We start from the raw sequence: 12046 nt of genomic DNA, 5'->3' as shown, positions 1-12046 counted from the left end.
TAAAAGCACAAAATACATTTGAAAATAAATAAATATTGCAATGATTGCATTGAATAGTAGTCGCCAACTCCCCTTCCCCCAATGCTGCCCCATTGGAAGCATCTGCAAAAAATCTGAGGAGCTCATACAAAAGCTATACAGTTAGAGAAACAGCAAGGAGGATCAAATCAGAAATGATGTAAATGGGAAAGAGACCTGAGCTGGAATTAAATCTTTCTGCCTCCATTACCCTGAGAAGTTACACATTCTTATTCTGACAGGTATGCTTTCTTACTCTGACAGCATTCTTATAAGGCAGGTGTGAGGATAAACCTGGGCAAGATCATAGTAAGAACAGCTTTTGTAGTTAGTATAAATGATATTCTGAGCCTCATAAGATCCAAGTATAATGTTTACTCTGGCTGTAGTAATTCATGATACACTGGTATCCTCCATGCATGCATGTATGCATACATGCATGTACTCACAAATATTTATACCATTTATATTTGTTTTAACTTATAGTAAGCCACCATGAATCCTGTGCTGGGAGAAAGGTGGGATATTCAATCAATCAGTTGTTATATGCAGAAATTTCAAAGCACTATGCATCCATAAAATGTAAGAAAAAACACATAATACACACAACATAAACACAGATTTTTCTGAAGTTCAAGAAATACATGCCAGGTTGGACTACTGTATATATTTGTCTATAAATCTAAAAATTTATGCCAAAAAATTGACCCCAAAATCCCAGGTCGACTTATTTATGGGTCACTATGGTAATGTGATGGCAGCTCTTTCATAGTTTCCAATGGAAAGAGAGTTTCTTTATCTCTTGAGCAAAACAGAAAAAGTCCTGGGTAATATATTGATATTGCTGTTTGTTTAAGAGTCCCTCTCCTGCCTGCGCACCTCACTGAAACGGAAGCTGAATACTGAAGCAGAAAGCTTCAATGAGAGTCTCTCTTGCTGCAGGCACACACAGGGCCTGTACAGATGGGAGGGGAGGAGCGGGCAGAGATAGCCCTTTCTCCTCCAGATCATGGCTGCACCAACCAAACAGCGCAGCAAAGATGCATCATGAAAAAGGAGCCCACAAAACATGGTTCCTTTTGCTGCTGCCGAGGCGCCATTAGCTCCCTGGAGTGGCACGGTGACGTCCCTTGTGCACCACATCATTGGACATAGTGCATGAGGCATGTCATTGTCATGTGTGCTATCTGAATGCACACATGCCAAGAGGCGCCCGGACAGTGCGGTAGGGCTCGGGAGTATGCAGATGCTCCATTCTCCTGAGTCCTAATTTTGACGCCAGGCTGATGCATAGCACCAGTCTGTACCAGGCCATACACACAGTAAATGATCCTCCAAGTTTTACCCTTGACCTATCCACGGGTCATGGCAAAATCCATAATTTTGGCCCTCAAACCTGCCCTCAATTTATACATGAGGTCGACTTCTAGTCGAGTATATACGGTAAACTGGGACTTCTTGTTCAAAGAAATAGTGTTTAAATATGTAATACATTAACATATTTTGATATGTTTTAGCATTCCATGTAGTAGCTGCCACTGTACTGACTGTAGAGGAGACATAAGGAACATGTGGTACTACCAGAAGGACTTGTCTAGATTATCTCAAAGACAGAATGGGTCTTAGATAACCATGTCTCATATTGCTTAAGTCAGATATGGCATCTCAAGGAACAGGCTCACTTGGCATACAAGTTTTAAATGAGCAAAAGCACCCCTGATCGCTGCAGAGACCTGGGCCTCCAGGTTCAGAGCTGAGTCCAGGAGTACCCCCAAACTGTGAATCTATGTTTTAAGGAGAGTATAACCCCATCTAACACAAGCTGGATCCCTATTCCCTGATCTGCCTTCCGAATGACAAGGAACATCTCTGTCTTGTTTGGATTAAGTTACAACTTGTTTGCCCTCATCCAGTCCATTACTGATCACAGACACTGGTTTAGGACCAGGACAGCCTCCTTCGATGAGGGGGGGGGGGGGGGGGGGGAAGAAGTAGTAGAGTGTTATCTGCATATTGATGGCACTGCATCCCAAAACTTGGGACAACCTTTCCCAGTGGATTCATGTGTATGTTAAATAGCACAGAACCCTGAGGGACCCCACAGGCCAGTGGCCAGGTGATCGGACATGATTATTCCCAACAGCTTCATGTAGCATTAAGTAGCACTGCAGAGAAGCTGGACCCTGTTCCACCCCATGACTTTCCCATGAATGAAAAGTGGCGCTAGAAATACTCTTTATTCACAGGATAATGACAGAGTTATGGCAATGTCACGCAACATCATCTGATAATCTTAGTGCAATTTTATGATAGTGATGGGAGCATCCTGCTATGCACCCATCACTTTTGGCCATCTGAAAAAATCCAGAATGGATTGGTTTCATTTTACATGTAAAGTGGAATCAAGGCAATATAACTATGTAGTGTGGTTGTATCCCCAGTTTCAGGACTGAAGTCCAAAACACATTGCAGAAATAATTGAGTTTGTGAATTTCTTTAAGGCTGGCCACATAAGTACCTCTCTAAGGACACCAGACAACACCCTCTCACCCAAAGAAGCATTCACCACGCCCTAAGCCTGCTCTGCTCTGCCATACCACTTTGGCTAACTTTAACCAGCCATGGGCACATTACTACAATCACATTATCCATGTCCACAGGATTTATCAACTGAAACTGCTTCCAAACAACAGCACTAGAAGCAGCAGCAGAGACCTCATTTGGACTGTCACAGTCACACCATCAAGGTTGCTGCAGAGATAGGTGATTTTATCTTCAAAGTGCCAAACAAAAAGGGTTAAAGTGCATCTTTGAAGGATCTAGGCTTCTGTTCACAAGGGTTGTAGTTAATAATCTAGCCACTCTGAACTGCTCCACTGGATGGCTTTTGGTAGATGTGATGGAAGTGGGAAAATTAGCTTAAAAATTAGATAACTGCAATACACCGCATGTGAGTCTGCCCTTACAGATGGTTGAAAAACATCAGCTACAACAAAACACAGCAGATAGATTATTGCAGATTATTGCAGATAGATTATATTTTATAGAAACCATATAACACTGGTTTTATGGACATTGCACTCCCTTCAAATTTTTCAATAATAAGTGGTATTTAAATAATAAATATGTTTTTTATTTAAATAAGAAATAGTGGAGGCAGTGTGGTTCCTTTAAAAACAGTGTTATATGTTATCCATAAGATGCTTTGGGCAGTAATCTATCTGCTGTTTTGTTGTAGCTGAATTTTTTTAGTCATCTTAGTAATGGAACCCAGTATGTTTCTGGTTGAAATTTTAGCTAGTAGTAATTTAAATCTCTAAATAGCCTGGGACATCAGTATTTGAAGGCGCACCTCTCTCTATTTAGTTGTGGACTACCCTCTCCAATGGAAAGCCCAGGAGGCACTGATGCTGGTTTTATTCTGGTGGCAAGTTAAAACATGGCTTTTGGGGCCTAATGATTTTTGTCAATTTCTGAACATGTATAATGTTTTAAAACTATTTTAAGTTTTAAAATTGTTAAATAGTTCAATATGTTTTTAAAACATTTAAATTATGTTTTACTGTTTTAAATTTATTTATTTCTATTAAAAGTTTTAAATCGATTTTATTTTAACCACCCAGAGATCTTATGATATTGGATGGGGAGATATGTTTTAATAAGAATTACAGAACCTTTTTACTTATCTTTGAAATGAACATGAATTATGTGTTTATCTAATTAAACTTGTTCAGCATCTGTAATAGACGTTGTTGTTGTTGCTGTGTGCCTTCAAGTTGTTTCCAATTTATGGTGACCCTAAAGTGAACATATCATGGGGTTTGCTTGGCAAGTATTTTCAGAGGGGGGTTGCCTTTGCCATTCTCTGAGAGTGAGAGAGAATGACTTGCCTAAAGTCACCCAGTGAGTTTACATGGCTGAGCTGGGATTCGAACCTTCCTCTCCAGAGTCATAGTCCAACACTTCAACCACTACACCATGCAAGCCAGGTGGAAGATACATAATGTATTATCCACATTTAAAAAATAATAATAATGACTGTTGTGGAAACAGTAATGAACAATATGTAGATCCTGGGGTATAACCAGCAAGCATGACTTCTAACACATGCATATCTCACATGTATTAATTCAGTCTATTCTTCCATCTAGAAAGGTGCAAAGTGGTTAATAAAACACTCTGTTAAAGAAAATATGTGTGTATACTAATGTAACTGCACAGGGGGGAAAAAACCACTCAGAAGTACAGGAACCTCTTTGTGAGCTGTGATTCTCCTGGGATAATTTTCCTCCTCTCTGTCTGTTGTTAATGAGTGTTAGGGGCAGCAAAAACTACCTGAACATCCTGCTGGAAGTATGTACTATGCACCAAATTGCCCTTTGAATTGCCATGACATCTTTTGATAGCTTTGATTCCAAGCAATCACGGTATTCCGTGGGCGCTTCGGCAGATAAGGCATTAATAAGTCTCAGAGTAACCACAGTTAATCAAATGAGCTGCTGATGCTTCTTTTTCTGCCCCAAGTCAAGTTTAGTGTCAAAGGTTCACTATAAAGAGCTGAAGCCAGCAGTTGGGGCTCCCATTTTGACCAGCCCCAGAACCAGCTCCACATTTTTGAGGAAAGAAATCCAGCACAGAGACATCATGGTAAAGCTTCAGCTGCCAAATCCTGGCCTGGACTTGAGAATACCTTCCCACGATGAACTGGAAACTCTGGAGACTCTAGAGGCAGAAACAAGACCCAAATGGGACAATAAGGCACAGTACATGCTCACCTGCATTGGCTTTTGTGTAGGGTTGGGCAACGTATGGCGATTCCCTTATCTCTGCCAGAGTCATGGAGGAGGTATGTCTCTGATCCTTCAAATGAGCAAAAGGACATTTACTGGAGAAAAACTGCTTGTAGTACATATTTTTGTCCATCACTGTGATTTTCAGCAACACAGAGTTTAGATTTGTCAGGGAAGCAGAGAAATACATGGGACTGTGCAGTATAATTCTATTTTGTTAGACTGAAGTCCCACAGAGTTAAATGGGGCTAACGTCTGAATACAACATGCAGGGGGAAGCAGCAATAGTTACGGTACATGGTTGGATATTACAAAAAGCCTGAATTCTGAAGAATTCTGGCCTTCAGGTTTAATGTATAGCAGGAAGAGCTAAACCTTTTGTGCAGTTCAGAAGTCCTTCTAATATTATATCTTCAAGCCTAAAGTTGGTACCAGTGCACCTTGTTTTGCACAATAGTATAAGCTGCGGTAATCTTTTGAGATAGGTGAAGATAACTTGATCATGCTGATCTTGTAATAACATTTTCTGGCCTGTAAATCATACATGTGGTCTTGCTTTCCTACACTATGCACAAATCTGTATTTGTAGTTTAATATTTGTAGTTTTATACATGTGTCCCACGTGCTGGAATATCAGCCTGTCCATTTCTCCACCGTCACTAAACTTCTTGCCTTTTGGTGTATATCAGTTTGGGCTTTTCTGGTGTTTTTCTGCCTTTTGTTTGTAGGCTAGTAAGTATAATTTTTGGATTGAATCTAAGGTTCAAATTGGTGGACCGTGGGGGTTGGGGTTGTGGGGGAACAGGATGAGGAGGAGGAAACAGATGTTCTTTTGCACAAAATGTTGTAGCAGCCCAGACACAGTCCCTGACAAATGCAATTTTAAAAATGAAAATGGAGGGAAATGAAGTGAGGAATTTTGTCCTGAACACTGCTTTTATATATAGTGAGCCCTTTGTATCTACTGGGGTTTTGTTCCTGGATGACCTGTGGATAGTAAAATCTGTGGATGCTCAAATCCCATTAAATACAATGGCATAGTAAAATAGTGTCCCTTCTATAACATGACAAAATCAAAGTTTGCTTTCAGAAATTATATCTATATATCTATATCTATATATTAAATATTTGCAAGCTGTGTATGCTTGAATCCATGGATAAAAAAAATCCGTGGATATGGAGGGCTGACTGTAGTGGTTGCAAATGGTTTGTTTGAATGTTCCCCATTATCATTAGTTTAAAAAAGTAACAACATAACAACCATTTACATATATAATATCAGTGAGAAAAGTTTGGATTTTTTTTTTTTCTTTAATAGGCTATTTTTCTACAAGCAGGGAGCTAGGGAAGCATTCAGACATGAAGCTTCTCACCTATAGCCTCAAATGATTGTTCTGCTGCCTGTCTAAACTGTCTCTTAAGAACACCACTATGAAATTCATGGGGTCGCCATAAGACAAGTCAACAGGAGACGAGACCATAGCTATTCCCTGGTTATTCCAGAGCATCAGCATTTTGGAGCTTGGTGAAGTTGACATGCATAATTTATAGGAATCTGGTAATACAGTACATGTTAATTTTAAAATAGTTTAGGATAGTAGTTTTGACCAAACTGTACCCGAAATCCAAGATGGCTGTCATTTCTTCCCAGTTGACTGAATTTTCCCTTCTCTCTTGGCTGCTTTTCCTGTGGAATAGCAACCTGATGCAATTTCATGCTGGCTGTCAGCAGCACTGTCAGAGCCAACTGTTGTGTGAGTGGATATTTGCTTTTCCCTCCTTTGTCTATAATTCCCTTCTGTATTCTTTTCCCTCCCTGTCTGGTTATAGCTAGACTATGGTTACATCCAGACTACAGAAATAATCCAGGTTGACACTCCTTTAATTGCCATGGAATGCTATGGAATTCTGGGAATTGTAGTTTGTCGTGTCACCAGAGCTCTCTGATAGAGAAGGCTAAATCTGTCACAATACTACAAACCCCAGAATTCCATAGCATTGAGCCATGGCAGTTAAAGTGGTGTCAACCTGGATTATTTCTGCAGTGCGGATGCATCCCATTCATGGATCATATCATTTGGTAAAACATGCACACCCATTCCTAAAGCAAATAAAATAAAAGAGATAAAAGACACTTGGGTCGGTGGGGAGAGGTTGTTAACTATCCTTTATTTAATTGTCATCCTGGCTTCAATGAATTTTAACAGAGAGCCTGTGCCCAGATGGCAGTCTGAACAGGCTTCTTGAAAACATATGCCACTTCAGCTACTTGGTTAACATCCATATTCTGCTAAATCTCTCCATTAATATACTTACTGGACCTCTACCTTGCCAACATGCTGATCCACTCTTCATAATGATCAGCTTGACGTCATACAGACAAACCAGCAATCTGAGAGAGACTCAAGCTGCCACTGATAATTTTCCTTCTCCATTTTAAAACACTTATTTAGGGATTTCCACTTCCCTCCTGCTGTTTTCATTGCATTTCAGATGTTTCCATTTTTGCTTCAGAAAAGGAGTTGATTAAAATGTAGTCATACATTTTCATTTGGGGCCCAAATGACTTCAAAGTTTAAAATACTGAATGTTTTGTATAGTTGGCATATTTATTAACATGATGTGTAAAGCTTGGGTCCCACCACTATGAAATTGTTCTTTGGTCTCCAAATTTCTAGCATTCCAGATAATGAATAAATGAAGATCATTCATGCCCAGAATTCCTGTATTTGTTGTGTTTGCATTTTTTTTTTTTTGGTAACTTTGTATGCCCCTTTTCTTTGGATGCCTAAGCTGTATTTCTAAAAGTTCAACAGACATTTTAAGTTATCTCAGTGCTAAAAAATTGGTGACTGAAAGTGACTGAAATTTGGTGAGTGAAAGAAAATTTCAGTGGGTGGGGGAAGAATTCTTATTTAGTTTGGGCAATGCCTTCATTTTGACCGCAGTAGCTAACCTCTGATCTAAGCATTCATTATGTAAGCATAAATATATATTCCTGGTTATTCCTGGAAGCCCTTTCCTCACAGGTTCATTCTAGTAAGTGAAATAGTCCAACATTATTTTCAGTGTGCACCTTTCTATGTATACTGTTGGTCTTCATTATGGGGCAAATTTGGTGACCTAAACTTTCATTTTTAAATGTTGTTTTAAAAGTGTTTTAAAAGTGATCACAGTAATTATGGCTTTCTGTGCCTCAGATTTCAACTTTGAGAGTGATGTTGTCTTAGCGTGGTTATTTGAAGAAATATGATTTGTGCAGTCCGCCCTCCTTATTGGTGGACTTGCCATCCATGGATTTAACCATGTGCAGATAGCAAGCCCCTGTTTTAGTTAATAGTGGTGCATGCATGCAACCGTGGTAGTGGGTGCAGCTGCACCACCATTAATTTTGCAATGGGACTTGAGCATGAATAATTTTTGTTTGTTTCTGTGGGGGTAAGGGCCTAGGAACAGATTGTTAATACGAGGTGGTCTGGACCTGTAGTATCGCCCATTTTACAACGGAAAGATGAGTACAGATTGTCCTCCTGGTAGTCCTCGTCTAGTAAACATGGGTATCCTTGTCCTATGAGTTTTATCAGATGAGCCCTGTTCGTGTCAGCAGCAATCATACGCTGGGAATTGTTTATAACCATACCGTAATTCGGACATCCATACTAGTCATTGCCATTGACGTTCAGAACTGTACAAAACTGGGGCTACTGACATCATGTTCCCTTTAACCCTGCCTCCGGCTATTGCCTCATTTAGTATATTTATTTACTTATTTATATATACACACATCAAAAGTAGTCAAAGAGTTCCTGAATCAAAACATGTGGGCAGAAGGGTGACTGCAAGTTAAGAAATAAGGAAGAAGACTGAGTAATGAGGAACAGTTCACTCCTTGGCACTTGCCATATTGACAGCTCATTGACAGCTTTTTCCCTTTCAATGAAGAGGATTGCAAAGGGTTGGGGGACACCAGCGCCTATGGTCAGAGACCACAACCATCTTTTTTCCAGGCGTAATCACGATTTAAAAGCCACATGTAGTAATGTTCTGTGATTTGTACTGGACTTTTAGATCTTTAGGTCATGTGGAACAACCCCAGCAACATCGGTATTCTGAATTGTAAGACTACACCTGAGCACTAAATATACTCAAGGTAATAATTTTTTAAAAATGTAGATTGCTTCATCTGGGATCCATTAATCCACTGATCCCTTCAATGCACCAAAACTCTAAAAAAAAATTTATTTTAAATAGAAAGGAGCCAGTTTTTGGTTCCCAGCTTGTCTTGGAACTACAAAAAGAAACCAATTATCGCGAGGAGAGAATAAATGTTGCACGCTGGTGTTGGAAAATACATCAGGCCAAGAAAATATGATTGTTTTTAAAAAATAAAAAAACCCCAAAACCACGAATAACAACACAACCAACCAGCCCACCTGACACATTTGCCCTGTCCCTGGAGGAGCCCATTACTACATTAGTTTCAGTCGTTTATACAACATAGACACGGCAGGCGAGGATGTGTTCCAGTTCTACCCAGCTAGACAGTTAAATGCAAGCCGATCTGCAATTTTCTTTTGTCAATATAGTTCTGATTCTTCCAACCACCCTACCCCCTCAGATAGTCCTGAGATGCCATCTCCTTGAATAGTTAGTTAGCAAATGCAATAAGCAATGGTTTTTTCATTATTATATTATTTTTTAATGAGATGTCTAAGAGCATTATAGGCCTTTTGGAGAAAACCAATGGATTTTCTTTCAGTCTTTGCTCTGCATTTCTTCTGCTTTTATTCTCTTTCTCCCCTAATTTCATTCATAGTACAGTCGGCATCCACAGTTTGAAAATGTTCAAAAAAAAGTTAAATTTCAAATATCAAACTTTGATTTCCATTTTTTTAATAAGGGACATCATTTTGCATGTCATTATATTAACGGGACTGAGCATCCACGGATTGTTTATCCACGGGGATCTTGGAACCAACCCCAGGTATAAAAAAGGGTCCACTGTATAAAGATAAATATTCAGGCTTTCATTTTGAAAGCCAGATGTATTGGAGGGAGGGGGTGAGTGTAGTTTTGTGGTTATTTCAATTTGCTTATTGTAAAATAACTTTAAATAATAATTCAAACTGGTTTGCAGCAATTGCTTTTGTATTCCTCTCTCTCTCTCTCTTTACTACTAGCCATTCTTATGTTCATTAGCTTCCAATTTTCTTTGTACAAAAACAAATCCATTTTTGGATTTACTCCTACAGGAGCATTTATGATCCCTTTCCCATAGTGCTGTCCTGGAAGGCATCCCATTGCTTCACCTTGAATTTGCCATAGGCAAGACTCAGAAATGTAGTATCGGAGTCTGGACTTCTGGTCCATCCACCTTGAAGGGAGTAGGTAAGTTCAATATGTGGTGTGTGTGTGTTATGATAACAGAGTAACAAACAACAGGATTTGGTCCATTTTAGGATATATATACTGGTATAAAAATAAGGTAGTTTTACACCGCTTTAAACTGCCTTGGCTTTGTGTCTACAGAATCCCGAGATTTGTAGTTTTATGAGATAACAGCTACTTTGGCAGAGGCTACAGATCTTGCAGAACTACAGATCCCAGGATTTTATAGGATGGAGCTAACACCACTTAAATCAATGTCAAACTGGCATTATTTCTACAGGATAGATGTATCCTAAGACTGCACTGTGTCAAACATTATAACAACTACCATTCCACACACAGAGAAATATAATAAGCAACCATCAAGTTCCTCAGCTGATTCCAGAAGCAATAGAATTAATATGAAGCATCTCTTTCATCAGTTTTTTTAATATTTAACATTCATACATTTGCCTCTTTCTCCTTCAGCTGATCCTTCTCAACATGTATTCATTTTGGAAGCTTCAGTCTTTCTGGACATTAAGTAATTTTACAAATAAGAAAAGGGTATTTATGGTAGCATGATAGAATTCTGTATTTTGAAATCATGAAAGAGTGAGCTGGATTCATGATAGGCTGTGATGTTTTCTTAATGCTTTATGTGTCACTGACACAAGTCTGTTCCCCAAGCTCCTTTGTAGGACTGGTAGACAAGACAATGGACTGATAAATATCAATGCACTCAGAAGAACCTCAGAGGATAAAACTGTGGCACAACTAGAACTGTGGGTACCATTATCTGATTAAATAGGGATTATGTAGCGTCATAATCCAGATCAGGAATACTATGATAACAATAAATTAACAGTTATGGCAAAATCTGTTGTGAAGAGGAGTTAATGCCAACGTCTCAGAGGACAAGAGGATTTATCTCTGAAATGGAACTGTTAAAGTGGTAACATCTGGTGGAGGTCAGGGTGTCTAAACGTGCACGCACAAGCTAAGACCAGGGCCTAAACTACATGTGTGTGTTTAAATTTGAGTTCCCTCCTCCTTCTTTCTGTCTGCCTGCCTTCTCTGTCTGTTTTTTCTTCTGTTGAATGGACAAAACCTCCAGTCCAGATCAAGACTGGCATTACAAGTGCAAGATATTTAAAATCTCTTCTTCCGCCAACATGGTGCCAAATAAAGGGTTGTCTTAACCCTCCCCATTTAAATAGCCATTGGCACTGGAAATACTGACAAATCTGTACTTTAGCGTGTTACCAATTTTAGAAAGCCCAGGAAAACATTTTGCATTCTATCACTAAAACTCAATAAAATGATTCATTGGTCTTAAAAAGCAGTGTCTGCCACAAAGGTCATCTAGAAATCAAGAACTGACCCTGTACAATATGTTCTGCTTCACAATATGTCACTTGTTTAGATCTTTCTTTTAAAAAAAGGCTTTTTTAAAAAAACAAAATCAGAAGAATAGTGCTAAGGGCCATCTATACGTGTAGGAGAGCGCACTCCTACAGTCTTTTCCAATCTGTGACCTCCAGATGGTGCGGGGACTAACAATCCATGAAACACCAGTCACATCTGGAGGAAACTGCTTGGAAAAGACTGCATATACTCGTTCCATTCTCCTGAAAAAGGCGGGACTTTCTGCAATAGGCAAAATGACAGAAATGACATCTGTGAAATGCATGCAGACATGGGTGGCAGCATTTTATTTCAAGTAAGGCACAGTGATTCCATGCTGAAGTCTAGCTGAAGTGTCAGCAAGCAAAAATACCAGATTAAAGCCAAGTGAGCAGCCTTGCACACATGAGGACTATAAAACTAAATCCACATTTGGGCTAGCTGCTCCTGGCCTGTTTATATTA

This window comes from Sceloporus undulatus, chromosome 4 (assembly GCF_019175285.1).
Source record: "Sceloporus undulatus isolate JIND9_A2432 ecotype Alabama chromosome 4, SceUnd_v1.1, whole genome shotgun sequence".
In the NCBI taxonomy this organism is placed as follows: Eukaryota; Metazoa; Chordata; class Lepidosauria; order Squamata; family Phrynosomatidae; genus Sceloporus; species Sceloporus undulatus.
This window is presented reverse-complemented; position numbering follows the sequence as displayed.